Source organism: Anarhichas minor, unplaced genomic scaffold (assembly GCF_050575085.1).
Source record: "Anarhichas minor isolate MPS153535 unplaced genomic scaffold, ASM5057508v1 ptg000007l, whole genome shotgun sequence".
Classification (NCBI taxonomy): Eukaryota; Metazoa; Chordata; class Actinopteri; order Perciformes; family Anarhichadidae; genus Anarhichas; species Anarhichas minor.
The window spans coordinates 5,525,563-5,547,500 of record NW_027466453.1 but is presented as its reverse complement, the minus strand read 5'-3'; the positions used below and the strand labels follow the sequence as shown (position 1 = coordinate 5,547,500).

The window sequence follows — 21,938 nt, the reverse complement described above, 5'->3', positions numbered from 1 at the left end:
CAACATGAAAGAGAAGTCAAACGGCTCAAAGGCACAGACATGTATACGTCTACAACACCAGCTAAGGAGGCTCACGTGATGGGACTGAAAGCTCCGGAACAGCTTGCACTGTACTCATCGATGCTCCCTTGGGTACTTTGCACATCGCCGACATGCTCCCAAACTGTAAAGACCAAATCTGATGCACTCAACTTGGAATATATCCGCAAAGGAAAGTTTGAAAGTCGTGTTTATGAATGAAGAGATCATTTCCATAGCAGTAGCCTTTACCAATCACGCACAGTGGAGACATGGACTGTTGCTTTAGTGCTTGAGCCTGTGTGTTTATCCTCATCCACTATTCAATATCAGTCCATGTTGCTGAGCAAATATTTTCCAAGCAGGAAAAAAAAGAAAAGAGTGGAAGGAGATTAAAAAAGGCTTTTATCCTTTCTCAAGAGGCAAAGTAAATGTGCGGTCTGCACTCTGCCTTCACACACACCATAATCACTTGTGTGACAGCAGCGAGAGCTCACACACACACACCACAATCACAGCACTGTGTTGGCACGCTGCCAACAGTTTAATAGTTAACTCATAGGACCCTAACCCTATTTTTAGGCCTCTGCTCGAAAATTGCATAGCCATACTCAAGAGAGTCCCGCGCTCTAACTACAAGGTCTATTTTAATAATTTTGATGCTAGAATACTGGTAACACTTGTGAGATGTGTTGAATTGTGTAAATATTGTGTATATGTTACTGGTTAATAACTGATACACTTACGGCACAGCTCAAATTGAAAAATTTCTAGGTTCGCCTGAAAAAAAAGCACTTGTATTGAACTTTAAAAAAAAAAATAATGTAGCTGCAAGCCTAAAACCACGCCACAGTCATAGAACAACACGTTTTACATGTCCCCACAACATATTTTACTTCGATTGAGTGAAGCAGGCCAGCATAAATGGTCATAAAAATCAAAATTTTGATTTTCGGAACCAGCTGTTGCATTGCTGTATACTAATTTTATATACTATATAACTAAATATTAACTATATATTCACTTTTCTTATCACTAAGAGTGTTCAATAATCCTAATAAATCAGTTTGACACCATTTTGAATCATTTTGAGCAGTTATGATGTGTCATATCTGTAATTCATAACAATAAATGGCTCATAATGTGTGTCCATGTGACCCTGGTAAGGCCGATTTACTTGTGTGAGACATTTTTAGATGCGGGATAGTCCAACGGGAGCCATGCAGGGGTGTTTGATCGTATCCGGGTCTGTTTACTGACTAAAAATCGCAAAATGCTGGGCGAACCCCCCTCTCTACATGGATTGCTCCACCCCACAGAATCGTCTGCTATTTTGTGATTCATTCCGCCAGCGCATTGATCTCACTCACAGACATGCAGCAGAACATGGCGGGCATAGCTGTGCAGAAATCGGCTCGAATAAATCAGTTTTTCATCGCCAAAACCGTCAAAACGTAAGTTTTTTTACCCAATTTTTTTTCTCGTGACCTGCGGCTGATGTTGGCATGCATACCCATAACTTTTGAACGGTTTGAAAGAGAGTAATTTGGACGCCGCTGTGCATTTCCGGGTCGAATCGTGCCCCTCCTGCATGTGTTCATCCGCCATGTGCGATCCTGCTCCGTGATGAGAGAGCCATAGAGAGAGCATAGGTCGTCGATTTTTGGCCAAAATTGTGGCAAATCTTCTAGATATGATATTAGTTCATGTATAATTGTGTTTGCAGTGTTTACAATGGCTGGTATGATGATGATGTTCGGACTTTTCCCGTTAATTCGATATTTAATATGTCTGAAGCAATAATCATATTTCTTTATGAAAAATGCTTTCTACGACACGCTGAATGCTGCACACTCTAAAACAGCCCCCCGTGGGGGGCTCTCGGGTCCTATTAATATATTAAACGAATGGCACACAAGCACGGAGGGTGGAAGGTTCTAGATCTGTGTTTGAATCCTTAAAAATGGTGATGAATCGCAGGTAGGGGTGTCTATAAGGGTTGTTTCCATAAAAACACACTTCAAATGATGAGGGAATAAAGATTGTATTTTTATTGTTAAAAACATCTCGTCATTCAGAGTTTTAATGATGTATTATAAGCCGCTTAAAGTGGTGATAAACAGGTGATAATTCCCTCTTTAATACCTATTTCATAATGCTGTGAAAACTGGGTTTCACCAAAAGCTATATTTTATAAGATAACACGTGATGATATATACTGTATATATGATATAACACATCATGATAACTTTATAATTTGCCTTGGGCAAATACTCACTTTTACTAAACGGAGCTTGAACGCATCGTAATGGAAATCAATAGAACCTCCGTACGTTAGCCATTAGCGGTACTGCTAACGTTACTAGCTCTCAGATTTGTTGTTCACAATGTCGTGTTCTCAGGGATAAAAGGACTAAAAGGCATTAATGCATTGATCTACAGATCGCATATTTTGAATGAATATCGGTGACTTTCTTTCACACTATGATTGTTAGACTTTGTAATTAATCCACATGCGTGTCGCCAAGTTCTAAAGGAACGTCTTTTATCTGTGATTTCAAAGCAGACTTATGACTTTTGCTTTGCGATGGACAACAGCAGAAATTATATCGCACGTCACACTGAATCTAAAAACATGTGCTTTATGTCTGTGTGTTCAGATTTGGCTTTTTGACACATTTGCAGCAATCGGGCAGTAATGGTTTTAAAGGACCTTAATTGCTTCAGTGAACTATATGTTTCATTGCTCCTGCAGCTTTGCAGCTGCTGTAAATGTCTATCGTGTTTACAAGCGGGCCAAACTGCAGAAGCCTTACTTCCTGTTTGTTTTTAAGAACACCGGCGTGCGCCTCAAGCCTTTCACCTCGCACCGAATCGTTGCTTCGTGCCAACTCTCCCACAGCACCCTGGGGAGGCACCTCACAAGTTGAAAACCTAGACAGACAGACTTATCCCAAAAAAAAAAGTAGTTACTGTAAAAATTACTGTAATACTAAAAAAATGTGCCGTTTCATAGGTTTTTATGCTGAAGACTATTATTCATAGATTGTATGAAAGAAAATCAACATTTAACAAATGATGATTAATCATTAAATAATCCATAGCTGCAGGTCTAATTTAGAAAATAAAGTGATATGTGCTGATTAAGTTGCACGGATATATTTATTCCTTCACATCCAGTGGCCTGAGGCACTGAACGTTTCAAGGAGTTCTAAACCACGGACCTATTTCCTTCTGTTAGAGTGAGCAATGTTAAAGCAACGTGCAAGGCCGCGCTGTAAACGTAAACATGGAGTGTTCGGGCACATTAAGTCAAACATTAAAGAAACTGTCGCAATAAGCCAAACACAAACCCCCACGTTTCCTTTGCAGTACAAACAAGCTCGCGCACACTGAGGCAACATAGAAGCAAAGACTGACCTTCTCAAATCAGAGCTCCACAGCTTTCTCCCCCGTCTGTCTCCATAGCTCTGCAGTCTCCCATCCCGCACCTCTCCCCTTCGTCAGCCTCCTCGCCCCCCCCCCCCTTCTCTCCCTCTGTAACGATCAGCCGCGCTGCCAAGAATGTAAGTCTGCCACGGTTGACCTTCCTTTCGCCTCCCCTCTTCTGTTTGTGTGGATGTGTTAGAATGACTGCGCTCCCACCTCATCTCTCACCGTTGGGCGTTATTCATTCAGCAGAAGCCGCGGCCCCCACGCTGCAGCTGCATAATTGACCCTGCTGCTGGAAACGTGTAGGAACAATCATAATCTGATACCTGCTCGTGTTGCCGAGAGGGCCGAGCGACCGGCTAACTAATTCAGCTGCATTGCTTCACTGCATTTTTTATTTTTTTTTCCTTCATCTTTTCTGCAGCGCTTTTACAGTTTTAGATCATTACACTCAGTGTTGTTTTGCCGTCCAACCGTCGAAAATAAAAGCTCAGAGTTAAGATTTTGATGTTAATTCATGCTGCCAGTTGGTTGGGTGTGTTTACAGCATTAGCTGCATGGCTCTGTAGTTGGCAGCTTGACAGGCATACGCTATTTCGAGCTTCTCTTTAAGGTCCAAATGGAATCTATTAGCAGAAGTGGAATATAATATTCATAATTATTAGTTTATAATCACCTGAAACTAAGAAGAGTATTGTAAACTGAGAATGAGCCCTGATCCTCTCGCCATGTTGCTACAGTAGCCCAGAACGGACAAACCAAACACTGGCTCTGGAGAAGGCATTTTGCATTTTAACGTAATCTTAATATGGTTGGGCGATATGACGGAATATACCGTTCCGACTGTAGAAATGAGTCCACCGGTAGAGATTTGGCGATACCGTTTCCACCGCGGTAGCTACTCTCACGTGATCTTGTAATTCTCACGCGATTCACTCGGGAACAAGCACTTGTTTGATTTGAAAATGGTAATGCCTTGTTCTGAAAGAATTTGGAGGTGAAATAAATTATGGAAAGCCTCTAAAAATTTTTTTTGGATTATTTTGTCTTTCTCCTCGGACGACATGCTCGACTCCATAGAGCCCTGAAGCCCCGCCCCTTTACATAGCACTATCGCATCTTTATGCAAACTTTTTGAATATCGAGTGTGTCGCGTGTCCAAATTCAACACTGCACGTCCTTGCGTCCCCAGCAATACATCCGCCAAGTGTTAAGTAGATCAGATGAATGGTATTGGAGACATGCGAAGGACAAACACAGACAGACAGACAGAGATTCTTGCTGTATAGTTGGATATAGGTCGATGAAATATAAACGTCAAATACAAGTCTGGTTAAAAGGACTTCATTGTGTCCCCCATTACTTCAGAAACCAAACCTACCACACCCTGAAAAGTACTGTACAGGAATCTCTCTTTGTGCCATAAAGCAGTAAGGCAGATGTAAATATACGATGTAAAATGCCAAATGGAGTCTGTAGTTTGCGTGAAGCTTTAGGAAGCTATAAAACCAGACAACCTAGAGCTGAGAAGAGATCACAGTGGCAGTTACAACTTCCACAGCCACTGCTGCGGAGTGAAACAGAGTCTTCATGCTTCTGCCGGTGCACACTTTCTCTGTTGTATCTTTAACGTAATCTCCTTTGGGAGTTTGCTCCCGAGGATAAACGACCCCGAGGACACGGCGTTGGTGGTGGGGATAAAACCTGGGACTTAATAACCTCTAGTCCAGGCTTCCGACCTCTGACCTCCCCTTCCTCTACTAATCCTTTCCTTATATATAACCTGTAATGACCCCTCTGAGCTCCTCGCCCATCCAATCTAATTTCTTGATATTATCAGTTTAACTCATTTGGAAAATGCCAAAGGTATTGGAATTGAGAAATGAACTCGGAGCAAACCTGAATCTCAACACTGGATTTTCTGCAGAAGTGAACTTTTCTCGTTAACCTTTTCGTCTTCAGCACACGGTTGAACCGCTATCTGATGTATGCATCTCGTGTTCGGAGTGCATGGAGGAATTAAAACTCACCGGGAAGAAAATATTTATGCTTTTGGTCTTATTTAGAACGTGGTGCACTTCAGCCTCATGTGGCCAAAATTAGTATTACAACACATTCAAATAAAAGGTAAGGAATTAAGAAATATTATCCTGGTGATTCTCTTTTCAACTGTTTCTAAGTTATAAACACAGGAGAGAAAACAATTAAGATCAAAAATGTATAATCAGAATAATATTTTTGACCTCTCAGGGCTTCCGTACATTCTTGTTATTATTGCGCATGGACGTGTGACGCGTGTGACGTAAATCTTTTCTTTTCTGCAGTCTCCAAATACTGTCAATCATTTCAACATCCCACTTCCACACCCTTGCCTGTATGGTCTTATATTTTACAGATTGTAAACAGCGACCATCTGTTAGCTCATGAATCTGTCCAACCGAGGGTTATTCTATATTTATGTTTTATGTTCAGCTCTGTCGAGTCAGTATTTCTCTGCCCCTGCTGCTCCGGTGTCTTGATTCATGTATGAATCCTGTAATGTTGCCTTAACTTGACTTTCAAAACACTATCAAACCTAAACATATGCAAATTAGCATGCATTCAGGTTAAAAAAGGGATTTAAAAAGAAAAGTAGCAATATATCATATTTTGTTGGGATTGTTTCCCCAAGAGATTTACATTTCTCATATGAAAAGACTTCATTATGCATAGATGAATAAAGACTACAGAGAAACGGCAACAAAACCAAATTAAAGCTTTGTGTAAATTGTGATGGATTACCCGGCTCGGGCAAATTAAATTAAAGGGTTGGAAGTTGTTCGTCATAATTTGCAAGACTAGAGAGCAGATTTTTGTAAAGGGAGGGAGAATACCCCCTGATAACTGCTCCCACGCTACGAGCTGGAGTGTGTGCAGACCAACCAAGAGCACTTTAAAGCGGGGCCTGCTGATTGGATGATTTAATTGCTATTTTCAAGTGAAAAACTGGAAAAACTCAGAAACTGCAGGGCACTAATCTGGATAAGTAACTAAATATTTTCCACAACCAGAACACTGACGGTTGACTTACACAAGATGCAAGTTGACGTGTGTTTGGACTACAAGTCCGTCTGCATTTATCTCTTGTTGAACAAATGTTTGTCTTATACACAAGTCTTATACAGTCTATTTTTTTTTACATTTTTCCTGATTATTTTCAATGTTTTACTTGTAAAAAATATAATCAGCATGAGACAGGTTTTTTAACCATCTCACGGCGCTAACAATAGCTAAATTAGCTAGCTAGCTAAAGTCCGCGAAATGAGACGCTGCTTTTGTCTGAAATGGAGAACCTCTCGTTTCCAAAACTAATTACAATCTCAGGTGGTAAATCGGTCATTATTATCATTGGATATTTGCCGTGCGAGACCAAAAAGACAGACAGGTAGCTAAGGGGAGCGGTGCTTAGCGAACAGTCAAGACTCCAAATCACCTCAAACACACATTTAACATTCCTGCTGGCTTTCATCAACGTTGGTACCGACCACTGCAGCAAGCTCCAATTAGGCCATGTACAGTATTTTAAGGTTAAAGAAAAGCTTAGAATTTTAACAATTTTAAATGAAAAATAATGCCAAGGGGCATTGAGCACGCATTAGTAATTATGATATTCACAGTAAGTCTTGTGTATTTGTCTAAACGCGTAGCACAGTATGGGTAGTGTGTGTTTATCTTGTTTGTGACAGTGGCTGGCACACACACGGGTCGTCTCATGCCTTTATATTGCATTGATTGAGAGCAGCAGGTTGACATATGTGAGGGGCCACTGGATGGGGGTGGAGGGGGGAGTATGGACATGTGACACTGCAGGAATCGGCAGCCAGAAGATTGACCAATCAACCCTGAGTGGCTGGATATAAAAAGGAGCATCTGCACAGGAGGACGTGGGGGCGGATGGAAGCATATCACATGTAAAAACAAGCTGGCAGATTTAAAAAAATCTGGTAATATATATATCATATATATATATATATATATATATATATATATTACTCTTTTCAAACAGCATTTGTTGCCATAAAAGAAATATGGATATACAATTTTTAGTATAACCAGTAGGGATGTTCCTGACGACTAATTTCCCTTGCGTTTAAATAAAGGGAAGTTTAATCGTACGCTCCTTGAGTAGTCTAAAAGTACGATAAGACAAAAAATTTAGCACAATTTAATTTATTAGGTCAATTGTCTTGAAAAATGTGATTAAAGATTCTTTACTTTAAAGAAATGGTTTGAATACTGAGAAGATGAGGAGGGATGACGAGTGAAAAGAGAGAGAAAGAAGGGTGCTAGAAAACTAGGGGGGGGGGGGGGAATCAAGATCGTTCTCTTCTAATGAGTTTCACATCTTCCAAAAATCGACATTTGAATATGAAAATGAATATTCGATTGTAAGAAAAAGAACAAGCTTGTTCAAAGCGAACAACAGAAGTAAATAAAAACAGGACTTATTTTTGAAAATGTACCGTTTTCTGAGAAATAAAAAACCAGATTATCCAATCTGTGAGGCAAGTCAACATTTCAGTCCAGGTTGGTTTGGCGACGCCGACGGTTCAATACTACGGCAAACACTCTGACGTTTGTCAGAAACACAACAGAAGAGCAGCTGCTGTGTCTGTCTGCAGCGCAGTCCAACAAACTCAAGTGGTGTTTTTCTTTAATCAAGGCTTCAGCCAACAGTTGGCTTCTTTCCATCGTGCCGCGCTCCATCCCCGTGTGGCTTCATGCTGCACAAGCAGATTTGCAGCAGGGCAGTGTAAAAACACTTGGTTACTTTACTGAGGAGCTGGAGGTGTGAAAGTGGTTTTTGAGACCGCTTCAAGAGAAGAAAAGAAAACAGCAATGTTTTGAATGTGAAGGAGGAGCAGCAGGAAGTGTTCGGTAACTTAACACGGCTCTGATACGACGTTAGGAGAGGGACAGCAACGGTGCTGACCATGAATAGTATAGAAATAAGGGTTTAATTGAATACAAATATTGAACTGTAATCACTTTTAACCATCATGTATTTACTTGATTGATGAGTAAAAGTGACGCGTCGGGGGAAGCGCTATGCAACTTTATTAATACAAGTTTTCTGGGGGAAACTCTTATATATTCCACTTATGTTTACACAACTCAGAAAAACAATGTGGCTGAAATACTGTATCTATATAGACTCTGACATATTTCTCTAAAGTGACTTTTTTTTTTTATTATTTTATTTTTTTTATTCCTCTAAAGTAAATTCCATCACTTTCGCAATTGGACAACAAATGAATCGATTCCCTTTCACCTCATCTCCAGCAAGATATTGGATGTTTTGAGAAAGAAAAAAAACAGATGGCAGTAAACGCAGCTGTGATTAAGGACAACGACCTCCACTCTGGTGCACTGAGCAGCAACAACATTTTTATATTTATGTTATATATGTTGCAGGCTTTGCATTGCCACAGCGTCTGACGTCCCACCAATTAAAGGACCGATAGAGTATTTAGTTTGATCGCTTCAACAACTCAATGCTGCCAGTCACCCGTTAGCCCTAAATCAACTGTATTGATTGTCTCCTATCCCTCAAGCGCTTGCCAATCAATGTGGAGTTTTTCGTGGACACACTGATCAGTGCTGCGATTACTCTCACTGCCAATAGAAACGTGTTCACAATGTTCTGGACCCCAACATGTGCAGACTGAGCGTCCTCGCTGGTGTTCTTTTCCTTGTTTTTAAGTGCAGTTTTGTCCAGATCGAAACCCAATGGAGGTGTTGAGGCTGGACTTGAAAAAAGGAACTTGACCAGTCTTGCAAAGAAGAATGGAGAATAAAGAAAAGAAAGCAAAGCTGGTCCTTATAGAGACATAAAGACTGAATGTTGATCAGTGTCAAAACGACTTTGATCCAATAAAACATCTCTTTCTTATAAGCACTGGAATCCATGTCACATTACTGCGTCGTGTTAAAAGGTGGCAGTGAAACAGTTAAAGTGTTTGCAACTCTGAACCTCCAGGAAGAGTTGGTTTTTGTTGTTGTTGGGTTTTTTTCTAAAGAAAATTGAGTTCCAAAAATCTCAGCAAAAGACATGAAGTGAAGGTCGATCCATTAGTGCTGATTATAAAACACACACATAATGAGATAATTGGACATGGATTCATTGGGTGATTGGATAATTAAAAAAAAAAAATAGATATTGGTGTTTATCATTCTTGCATTTCATTACTTCTACATGACTGCTGACTGTCATTTCAGGGAATTCTCGCTCCGTTAACGTTAAAACATAAAATGAAACGAGAGAGGGGAATGAATGGCGTGATAAAAACAATAGTCCTGGGGTAAATTTAAATCAAAGGAAAGCTTTCGTGTGCATTTAAAAACTGGACGAGCACAAACATCTATTTTGTCTGATAAATGATAGACTCTTCGGTTGTTAATTGAGCTTGCAGTAAGCTATTCATATTCTAACCCTGTACTGTCGGTGGCATAATGTGGACCTGACAAAATAACATAAAACTGCACGCACTGGAAGTTCATTTTTTGCATTATGTATAGTTATTGCTTTAAGGCAGAAACGCGCTGGAACAACGAGGAATATGTTTACAGGCACAGCTGTTGTTTGCGATGGTCCAATGATCAAGTGATACAGTGCACACAAAAAAAAAAAAAAGAGCTGTCAATGTTTTAATTTTGCAAAGAGCCACAGGGTAAGAAAGAAAAAGAAAAGGCCTTTTTTTATGAGGCTGACCTATTTTAAAGCAAAGTGATATCATGCATGTTTTAACAAGGACCTTCTGGTCAAGGAGGAGTGACACCGAGGAGAGATTCAGCCGAGGGGAGGGAGCGTTAATTAAAAAACATTCCAAATTGCCTCGGTGCTCAACTACCAATTAAATAGGTAATGAAGCCAGCTTCTTTATAGAAGAACAACCCAAGAAAAAAAAGAAATGACGCAAGCACTGGCAGCAGGACTGAAGAAGAAAAGCTGCAGTGGTGTATGTGTGGGTGTGTGTGTGCGAGTGTGGGTGTGTGTACAGGGTACCGGTACGGGTAGGAGATCAAACACAAACCAGGAGGTCCAGTTTGAAAGCTCATCAAAGCACCTGCATGACCTTGACTGGCCAACTAAGCGGCTTACTGGTCGACGCCGCACGGGTCGACTTGCCACGCCTGGAATGGATGAGGAAGAGTTCTTTACAGGGTCAACGTCCGTCTGAAAGGGCCCTAAAGCTCACGGACTAAATACATTTACTGAATCCATTAATGGGAACGCACTGATAACCCTAGAATCAAGAAGTGTTTTGGGGGGTCACAGCGGTCTATGACTACCACAATGTAATCAGTTCCACCTTGAGATCAAGCAAATGTTTGAGCCAGATTTGTAGGAATTGCCTCGAGGCGTTCCACAGATATGGCTCCAATGAGACAGGGGAAGGACGTGAGGTCATGGTTACCTCGACCTTTGACCCCCATCTTTAAGTCCAGGTGGACGTTTGTGCGAAATTTGAAGAAATCCCCTCTAGGCGCTCAGGAGGTATCACGAGAATGGACGGACAACCATAAAAAAAAAATAGTTAATATTTTACTGTAATGACAAATACGCTGGTTTTGTTTCCTGCTCAGAATGACATGACAAGATCTATACCACTCTCAGGTCTGTACCGTAAATATGAAACTACAGCCACTAGCTGGTTAGCTTAGCATAGAGTGGAAACGGGGAGAAAGACCTTCACCGGAAAAGATAAACTAAAGATCATTGGTTTTTAATGCCCTGACTGCCTATATCTTTTTAAAGAAGGATTTGAAATGACATTGTATCACAAGTAGGCGGGCCGGAGGGAAAGAAAAACACTGGGAGAATACTGCTTTGAAAGGTCGAAATCAAATCAATCTTCCGATCTATCTCCCAGCAACGAATTAAATAGGCGTATTTTGTCCTTTAAGTAAAGACCTAGAGTGAAGCATGAATTAGCATATCTTTGCAAACAGACTGGAAGAAGGGGGACACAGCGAAGCTGGTCCAAAGTTAAAACAATCCACCTAACAACAGCTCCACAATCAACCTGCTGTTATTACCTTTGCTAAATCTTTACAGACATTGATTGATGCCAACATCAGTCAATTTATTGATCAAAGCGTTCAATGTAATTCCTGTAACTGTGAGACGAACGTAGTGAAGATGAACCTTTACACTTAACGTACCTGTACTCAGCCACACACCACATCACACAAACTGGAAGTTAAAAAACTGAAACATAAAACTACAATGATAAAGTACTGGTGGGTATAATTCATGTTTCATACATTCATAGAAGTTTTCTGTGGGAAGTGTTTTATCTCCACACACAGCATGATTACAGCAATAGACTCCGAGAGCTCGATGGTGACTCATTCAGTGCTCGTGTAGCTGTGCACAGAAACGAGATTCTCTCTCTGGCCCCATGTGCCCTTTAATGCAGTAGCCGGGCCACTTAACAATGTCCACATACACACTTCACCGTCTGATTGGTCCAAGCAGGTCAATGCTTCCTAAAGATGGCCCGCGCACACACACACACACACACACACACACACACACACACACACACACACACACACACACACACACACACACACACACACACACACACACACACACACACACACACACACACACACACACACACACACACACACACACACACACACACACACACACACACACACCGTCCTGAGCCACAGGTGGCTTGGGGAAGGCTGTGTGTTGCCGTGGCAACACGAAGCAGTGGGGCGGGGATTGAGCTGCTGATGTGAGGAGACTGTCAACAACGGACGGCGGTGCGCGTGCTACTCCTGCTGATTGACTGAGGACTGAGGGTGTCTGAGGTAAGACGTTTGATGCTGCTGGAGTCACATCCACCTCTGTCGCTCACATGTTAGCCCCTCTATCATCCCCCCACCCCCCCCCCCCAATCCTCCTTCACCTACCTCTCATCCGTCTGTCGCTCACATGTTAGCCCCTCTATCCCCCCCTCATCCTCCTCCACCTACCTCTCATCCATCTCTCTGAAATCTCCCCATCAGTCTTTTCACTCTTCCTTTAATCTTGTGTGAAGGAAACGAGGAACAGCGTGTCCTGTTTATATATATTTCTTTACGTCATTTCAAAGAACAGAGTTAATGCGCAGCACTGTGTATGATTTCCATCAGAGGATCTCAGCAGTCGTTTGATGGCCAAGTGAAGCTGTGCAGCGTTTAAAGTGATTGGACACGGAAGAGGTCGATAAGATGATTTTTGGAAGTCTAGGTCGTGTTGAAAAACTGTCCTTTTCTTATTTGGAGCCGTTTTTTGATGCAGGTTAACACTTGCCAATTAGCGCTAAACAGAAAATACAGCTGAGGGGATGTCAGTCTTGGAGGTATTTGGTCATAAACCTGACAAAGTTTTAATAATTCATCCCTCATGGAATTCATAAGACATGAAAGATACAGCTAGTCAAACTGTATTTCATTCAATTATAAAATTACGTTATTTCACCGCTCGGTCTTAAACTAAATATTCTGCCTTCCATCCCAGGCCTGGAACATAACAAAAGGCTCCTTTCCTGAACTACAACTCGAGTATTTCACAGTCATTCAGCCAAAAGAAATTAAAATAAACGGAGCTCATTTCACTTAGGAGTACTTATCTCTTACGTCCTCGTAGACATTTGTGTCATAATTAGCATATGAATTCTTGAGTTATGGCCAAAAACGTGCGGTCACAATGACCTTTTGACCACCAAAATCTAATCAACATCAACATTGAGCCTAAGTGGACGTTTGTGCCAAATCTGTAGAAATTCCCTCCAGGTGTCCCGGAGATATGGACGACCTGAAACCATCATGCCTCCGGCCTCAGCTGTCGCCGGCGCAGAGCAATAAAAATGTCCTCCTGGCGTTGGTGCCGGAGGAATCACCAAAGTCATTAGAATACATGACCGGTTCCCAGAAAAAAAAACGGAAATCCATCTGACAGTTTGATGTTTTAGTGTTTACCAAAGCGGTAATGGTAAGTGGACTTGCACTGATGGCAGAGGCTACCGTACCGGCAGCAATTAGGGTTTAAGTGTCTCGTGGAGATGGACTCGAGGAGACGGGGATCGAACCGCCAATCTTCTGATTGGAAGACGACCCTCTAAGCCAGAGCTCTGCTAGTGTGGGTAAAGAAATGTCCCATGGTTGAGATCTCAAATCTCCTACCGCACTACTTTGCCATCTTTGTGGATGTCAGGCCAAAACCGCGTCCAAGCTACAAACTTCCCAGAGACTTGTATTACAAGCCACGTCTCTCCTGAATGAGGTTTCTTTGCCTGGATGAACGTTCTTGCAGGAGTTAATGACCTTTACTACAAAGCTGTCCGTCTCCACTCCGTATCATCTAAAAAGGCAGAAATGCCATTTAAATGTCAGTTAGTGATTTAAAGACCTGTAACGATAACAGATGGAACATATCTCTTTTTTTCTTCTTGTAATCATTAGCATATAATGGCATAAGAAGAGAGAAAGGACGAAAAACGGTTATATTCTTTATACCCTAGCCTTCTGTTAGTGAGGAGAAGAAACACAAGCATGTCAAATAAAATAAAAAGGAACTCACCACTGCATTCTTCTCCGTACTCTGAACGCCGTCTCCCTCCTTTCCCTCTCCGCTGTCACACAATACGGTTCTCGGAGTTTGGCTCTTCTAACTTTCTACAGTTCACAATGCTCTGATATCTATCTGCCAGAGAGTTCTTTAGCCTTTACTTCCTTTGCTGTTGAGGCCTCCTCAGGAACTTCTCCTGCTCTGTGGGTGGATGACTTCTCTGGAGGCTTTATGTGGGTGACACTCGAGGCAAAAAGGGGGGGGACTTCTGAGTCTCTGCTGTGATCTCCCCGAAAGGCCTCTTGGGCGATTGCTGATGTATGCTAGCTCTTGGATCAAGAGGCTTGTGTATGATGTGACTGCTGGGGAAACAAATTTAATGAAGTTGACTGCCGGGGCAGCGCTCTTGAGTCTCTCTCTCTCTCGCTCTCTCTCTCTCCCTGCTTCTCTGGAGGCCTCCCTGGCTACTGTTGCTATACTCCCGCCTCTGAGGCAAATGGGAGATGCTGAAGGAGAGTCGTCTACCGGGTAGATTGAAGCACCGGGACTTGTGAGCGTGCGTTACCTGCCGGAATGGGTTTAAGCACCAGGATATTGAATGCTGTTGCTAAAAAGGTTCCCTTCGGTTTCCTTGAGTGAGTGTGTCGCTGAGGTATATAGTTTCCTGCCGGGTGTATCGTAGAGATAGGGTGAGGCTGTTGTGAGTGCGGCGCTGGCTTTCTGGCAAACGAGGAACCGACCTTTATTTAATTTTTCCCCCCGTCCAGCAATAATAACCAACCCAGGCTACAAGTATGGATCAGTACAATGGAGGCAGCGAGCAGGTCTGAGCTGGCGGGTGGCGAAAGGTCCGAGGTCGTTGCTGATCGTCACGGCTGCAGTGAGAAGAGCTCGAGAGGCAATACAGGTTGTCATGGTAACAGCAGCGAGTGGTCACAGGTGAGTTTTCTGCCCGGTGTTCCAGTCACTGGGGTCGGCTGTTTCGGTGGAGGAGGTAGGCAGTGGGAGAGAAAATCCCTGAGGTAAATGGAGAAATGTTGCGCGGAGAGAAGAAAAAAAAAAGATAACGAATAATAAAATGCTTTCACTTCTTTCTTTTTTTTCCCCCTTCTCTATTTGTCTGGGAGGTAGAAAGCAGGAGAGGTTGTTCTCTCTGATTGGATCAGAGGAAGAGGAGAGGACGGGCGGGAGGTAAAGCGGCGCTGTGGCAGTCCTGAGGTTTATTCGTCCATATTGTGTCTTTTGTAAAAGAATGCTGGTGGTTTCCCCGAGTCCATCTGAAGAAGTCCACGCTCAGCCTCCGCCTCTTAACCTGCACCGGTAGGTTTCTTCAGGGGCTCCACCTACGGGGGACATAAACACAGAGACAGGTTAGCATTTGTGACCGCGGCACTTAACTCCGTTATCGCTATTATCGTTGGGCTTCACCACGGACGTCCATGTTACCGGTTATTTTTGTGATTTTCATGGACGGACTCTCTCGTCAGAGTCGAGTTTTGGGGCTCAGTTTTGGACTCGACAAGTTCTACAGACTTAACAACAAAGCAGTTCTACATTGCCTTCCAAAGTGACCCACATCCAGCGTCGGAAATACACGAGGGCAAAGGGCAAAACTGCCCCTAAGAAATATAATGTTGCCCCTGATATCACTAGGAGAGGGGCAAAAAATGCCCCCATAATTTCCTCTAATAATAATGATAATTTAATGAACTTGTCAAAAACATCGTAGCCTATATGACCCGGTCCAGTTGCCATAGAATGTTTTTGATTTTCGCCTTGACTGATGTTGCGTGTGCGTTAAGAACCGAACGTTCTAAACAAATAAATAAATGGAGCGCTTCTTCATCAGACCTGTGACTGCGGCCAACTCAGCAGACACTTAAATGTTAGTGCACCTATATGCTGAAATTCACGGTAAACGCATTCAAACCGCACAGATCGGGAGTGAGCGAAGGACTTTGAAAGTTAGCGGAAAGATTAACGTGAGACAACATCCGGTTTCTTCAGACGAACATCCGGTTTTCAGAATAAGATGCCAACAAAGTATACATATTGCATTATGGAAATTAGATTAAATGAATTATATTCACATTAAGTATAAAACATGCTACTTGCATCTCGTGAGTTAAAGGGAAAATACACCTAAATTGTGTGTAAAGTGTCTTTATTCTTTGATTTGAGGGTTGCTAATGAATAATACCTGACTGACAGTCAATTAAGATATTTTACTAATCAAAAACTCTGAACTGAATTTGTACCTTCAAATGGCACATTTTTGAAATTTTTAAGGTGCTATAAAAATTCCACACAATGACTAATGCAGCTGTTCAGGACAAAAATGGGTAATATCACAATATTTGAGGCGCTACAAACATATTTTTCTCAATAATTCCATACAATGACTGATGTATATGTAATCAAGGCATCGTTGACTTAATAATTGTTAATAGTTGTTTAAAAAATGTAATAATAACAATAAATAACCACAAAGAAATAAGAATAAAATTGAATATGATTGTCTGATTTATGTTTTCTGTTTGTTTTTTGTTCAAAAGACTAAGAAAACACTTTGAACCTGTAGACTACTACCTAATAGTCTTATTATTGCCATTTGATGACAATTGCTCATATACTGTAAGCCTAAATAAGTATATTTATTATTTTGAATAAAGGTTAAATGTTATTTTATAAGTTTCAAAAAGTGCCCCCAATTTTTTTTAAAATGCCGCTGGATTTCATTCAGTGGGGGCAAAAATTGCCCCCTAAAAAATATGTAAATGTCCTACCCTGCCCACATCACCAATTTCTCTGATCTGGTGCCTCTATCGGCACTTTCTTTCCAGTGACTTCCTGAATGTAAGATGAAGTCCATCAATTGCCGCAGTTATGATGCTTTCAAATCACAATTGTCACGATACCAAAATTATGACTTTGATATGAAACCCTGTCGAAATATCTCGGTACTGAAAATAAAAACATCAGGAAAAGTAATGGAATAATAGATGACGGAACAACTTTAAATTATTTCTTTATTAATTAAAAATGTTAAAATGTATTTCTTAAAAAATGAACGAGGTGTGCAGTAATCTGACGTCTCCTTTACTTTAGTTCATGTGATTAGAGCTGTGTTGTTATTTTTCCTTGTTTCTTTTAATGGAGTTCTGCTGATGCAGAGACACCAGCTCAGTGCAGGATCTTTAATCTTCTTTTCAGCTTAATTTGGTGACTCCATCCTTCTGGTGAATCTTGGGACCCGAAGTCTAGTTCTTGACCGGATGCAAAGTTCAAACCGATCCTCACGCAGTCCTCTAAAAGACAGCGCTGCGCACACACACTGCCCTCCGGGAAATAACCTACGGCTCTTATTAAAACACGATCATTCTAAAATGTACCTGAATTAATAAAATGGGGTGTCAAAACCTTTTTAATGGCACAGTATTGCGATACCTTTCTAGTATCCTGAGTTTAGCATGTTTGCATGCCAACATTTGGCTAATCAGCACCAAACTGTATTTGGTTGTAAATCAAAGTATCGGACAAATTGAAATTTCGAGCTGATGATTGAGGAGTGAGCTACTTGAGTGTTGAGGGATCAAAGCACAATTAATCCTTTGGGGACCATAAATATCACAACCAAATTTCTCAGCAACCTTTCTAATATTTGTCAAGATATTTCAATGAAAAGCCAATGTGCCAAACTCATGGGTGGCGCTAAAGGGAAGGTCATTCGAATGTACCTTGAATATCTGTCGCAGATATTTCCCTCTGAACCAAAATGTGGTGCAAGTCAGGGGGATCCCCAACGACAGTAGGACTAATCGTCTGGGTGCCAAGACTGTCTGTACAAAATGGCACGGCATTGCAATCAGTAGTTGAAGTGGTGGACCCGCCACCAGCACAGATAACAATTATTTACGGAGTGTTTTTCTGATCTGCCACTACAGCGGTTGATATTAGCTCAGGTTCCGGCACAAAAACCACTCGGTAAAGGTTAGGGAAAGATCATGGTCACGGTTAATTGAAACCAATCTTAACTGTCTGGAGCAAATGGGAAATGAGGAGCATTCTCCCGTGTAAAAGTCAGAGTTTAATGACCCAATTATCCACTCTGACCATCTCTCTAAGAGGCTCTGCAGCGCTTTAATGATGCTGCGCCTTGTTCTTCTGCCGTCCCTTCGGAGAGATAATATTCAGAAGCTGCACTACCAGTAGAAGTCCTTGTCAAATAAATGGAAGTGTTGGTTCCTTGAGGAATATGATCTAGTTTCCACTTGGGCCATTTGAGAGACCAGTATGAAGCCGCTGCAGAGAGAGTCAACACCTCCGAGCCTGAAACCGTGGTGCGCTGTTGGGTCGCCCCGTCTGCAATGCGAACACGCTGCTATACCCAGGTTAAGGAGTTCAAGCATCTTGAGGCCTAGCTCTCGAGTGAGGGTTAGATGAAGTGCGAAGGCAGTAGACCCTCGGGGCAGACCCAGAACAACCCGGAGGGGAGTACATATCCCATCTGACCAGGGGATACCTCAGGTCCCCCCAGCGGGATATGGAGGATGCAGCTAGGGAAAAGGACATCTGGGCTACTTTGCCAAGATTGTAAGTTTCGCCTCTTGTCCGAAAGGCTTCATCAGTCCCGATAGACTGGCGGGGAATCCCAGGCATTTAAAGCCGTCCTTCATTTTACAAACATCTTTGTCAGATCCTTACAGAGGTTGAATGCCCACCAGTCAACCAGAACCGAAGAAGCCTTTTGGACGAGAGTCTTCAATAACTTAAGGCAAGTCCAGTTGCCCTTGACTTAGCCCATCTGGCACGGGACCCAGATAAGAGACATGAAATAAACAGATGGAAGCTTTAAAAAAAAAAAAAAACTGCTTTAAAAGCAACACAGTGCAGAGGCATGACGCAATGCATAATGCAAGAGATGGGACAGAGGGCGAGCAGAGAATTTTAACATGGGTGCTCCTTTCTCATACTCAGATTCATGATGGGGCTGGGTGTTGATCTTAATGGGATACAGCGGTGGGGTACATCAGGAGTGGTAAAGCACTTACTGTGTGCGTCAGGATAAATAATCATGGCTAAGAACATCTGTCAAGCTGTGATGGCTCTTGGTTGCATTTACATGCATACTAATGTTGGATTTCTCCTATGTTGTAAAAAAAAAAAAAAAAACACCCTGGATGTGTTGCACAAGAAAAGTGATTCACAATGATAAAGCAACAGTGAGCAGTGATGTGGTGTCCCTGCACGCCACAATGGCTCTGTAGGGGCGACGGAGGCGAATGCTCTAATGCATTGAGTTCATTCTGCAACAACAAAAGCTACAGTTCTTGCTCAGTATGCAAATCGGCTACTGGATGGGAAAATCTATTGTTGGCAACCCACATTTGAATGCACAAAATGTACAGACACATACACACGCCCTGTTAATCTTCCTCCATCTGTGCAAGCTGCTCTTGGGTTGGGTCTGTCACCCACGCAACACACACACACCTCTCTTTGTACTTGTCATATAGACAAACGGGTATGTTCATCCTCAAGACACACACAAGTGGAGGCAACCAACAGAATCAAGGTCCGTCCTCTATTTCTAGAACATTTCTTTAGACTCGCAGTCAACCTATTTATTTGAATACCTTCTATTTGCCCGGGTGAGCTTTAAGCCCTCTTAACTGCGTGAGCACCACTCGTCCATACATTAACAGTAAATAGGACAGGCAGGGGCATAAAAACACCTACACTCACAACTCATATATTCAATTTAAGCAAGGTGCACTTGAACCCACCTGGGGCGGGTTTAAAAACTTTAGAATTGGGGGTCCAGACTGGTTATCTTTGTCTTCATTGTTTTTGTGTCATTTTGTTGTCATTTTGTGTCTTTTTGTTGTCATTTTGTATCTCTTTGTGGTCATTTTGTATCTCTTTGTGGTCATTTTGTATCTCTTTGTGGTCATTTTGTGTCTCTTTGTGGTCATTTTGTGTCTCTTTATGGTTGTTTTGTTACAAACGAAAAAAGCAATGTTAACTGAGTCACTTCATGCAGAGGTTCTGGTCCAGCGGCCACTGGGCCTGTACACCGTATACGTGTTCAGTAATTCATCTACGATACTAAAAGGCCAACTACTTACCATCTGACTTCGGTTGGAAGGGCACCATTGGAGGGCCAATCAAATTCCAAGGGGGGGGCCTTGCCACCAATGCGTCACCTTGGTAACTAAAGTGTGATAAGTCGAGGTTCGCACATCTACACACACCTGTCCGCTTTCTGCTCCTTTCACTTCTAATTTGTGGGAAAAAACAAACAAACTACTGAAGGAACGACAGCACCTCCAGGACACCACTTCTAAACAAATGAGAGCTCGGGAGAGGGACTAATTAACCGGCAGCAGGGAACGCCATATGAAAGACACACCAAGATTAATCTCATGAAGGAAGATGGAAGGAGAGAGAGCGGGGATCGTTATGTACAATATGTATCATTCTGTAAGCAGGAGGAATAAGAGACTTCCTTTGTCCACCAGCTACAGTGATAGGCTGCTTTCAATGGTTTACCAGGAATATAGTGCGAGTGCCAGAATGCAAAAGAGCCCCGTTTGGCTACCAAATTGGCTGTGTGAACGTGGAAAAAAAAGGCCATCCGTCGCCAAAACTACTGACCATTTGGCTGTTGGAAAGTGAGAAAAAGAAATGGATTGGATGGAAAACAGAACTAGGAAGGGGGGGGAGCCGGTGGATGAGTGGCTAGAGATGTGCAATATTTGCGATTTCATTTCTCTTGATTTAAGACATTCAAGGATAAGGCTGACAGTGTTCTTTATTTTTTTTCTTTATATTTTCTAAATAAGTATTGTCTGTGTATCCAAAGCCTTTTGTGCTGAGTAGTATCCCTTTAGTCTGTGCCATAGAGCTCCGTTGTCCGAAAAACTCAAAAAAAAAATAATCAATGAGGCGCACCTCTGCACTGGTGAACATGGGAATTAGGTAATAAAAATGAAATCCTATATCACAGCTAATACTATTTCATATCATCGTACAGCCATTTATAGTGGTGCGCTACATGTTTTAGAGGCAATAGGAACAAATGAGAAATTGTTAGTTGTTAAAATAACCAGTCAAGACTATATAAACTATATATCTGTGACATTTCTAAAGTAGGAACGAGTGCCACAAACAGCATAGGGAACGCGTTGTTTTTCCTTATTTCTCTTTTGTCTGCAGTTACAATACCGTCTCCCTTCTGACTACGGCATCCAACAGTGCTCCGCAAACACACTAATCGTCTCAACGTCAGAAATATATTCGGGGGGGGGGGGGGCAAAATTCAAGGTATGTGCCCCATGAGACAAAAAAGAAAAAGTGTCATTGTGTATGTAATACCTCCAAACTTCAAATTTTATTTTCTGAAAGTACTACTCCAAATTTATACCTTTTACTTATTTTACTGTCACAGCATTTTAAAGTTTTCAGCATTTCTCCACTTTCTCACTGCGTAATTAAGATTTTTTTGGACTCGTCAAGGTGGGAGTTCACGGGCTGGTTTGCCAGAGAGTGGGCTGATGACCCGTTCTGTATCTCACACCGACCTTTGACCTGAAGACTTTTGAAAAGATGAGGCAGGAAACCAAAAAACATGAAGAAATCCTCCAGGCATCAATAACCTTGTTGTTTTCATTGTCTCTGTGGCTGCTGACACGTCTTTTACTAGTAAAGAGACTGGCACACTGACCTGGAACAGCATGCGTGTGTGTGTGTGTGTGTGTGTGTGTGTGTGTGTGTGTGTGTGTGTGTGTACGTGTACGTGTGTGTGTGTACTGGGCACAGTGTCTTGCCTGAGGCTCTGTCTCAATATTGGCAGGAGGTAGTGATGAGGTCTTACGGT

The 21,938-nt window shown here is 42.0% G+C and overlaps 1 protein-coding gene across 2 annotated transcripts in view; it reads right to left on the bottom strand.

Annotated features, from left to right (window-relative positions):
* LOC142941405 (thyroid hormone receptor alpha) overlaps nucleotides 1–21,938 on the bottom strand; it is an 88,112-nt gene that overhangs the window by 38,280 nt on the left and 27,894 nt on the right. For both annotated transcript variants that reach the window (XM_076083442.1, XM_076083440.1), the window contains exon 4: nucleotides 14,072–15,402. The gene's annotated coding sequence lies outside the window, so the exon portion shown is untranslated. The remainder of the gene's footprint in view (nucleotides 1–14,071; nucleotides 15,403–21,938) is intronic.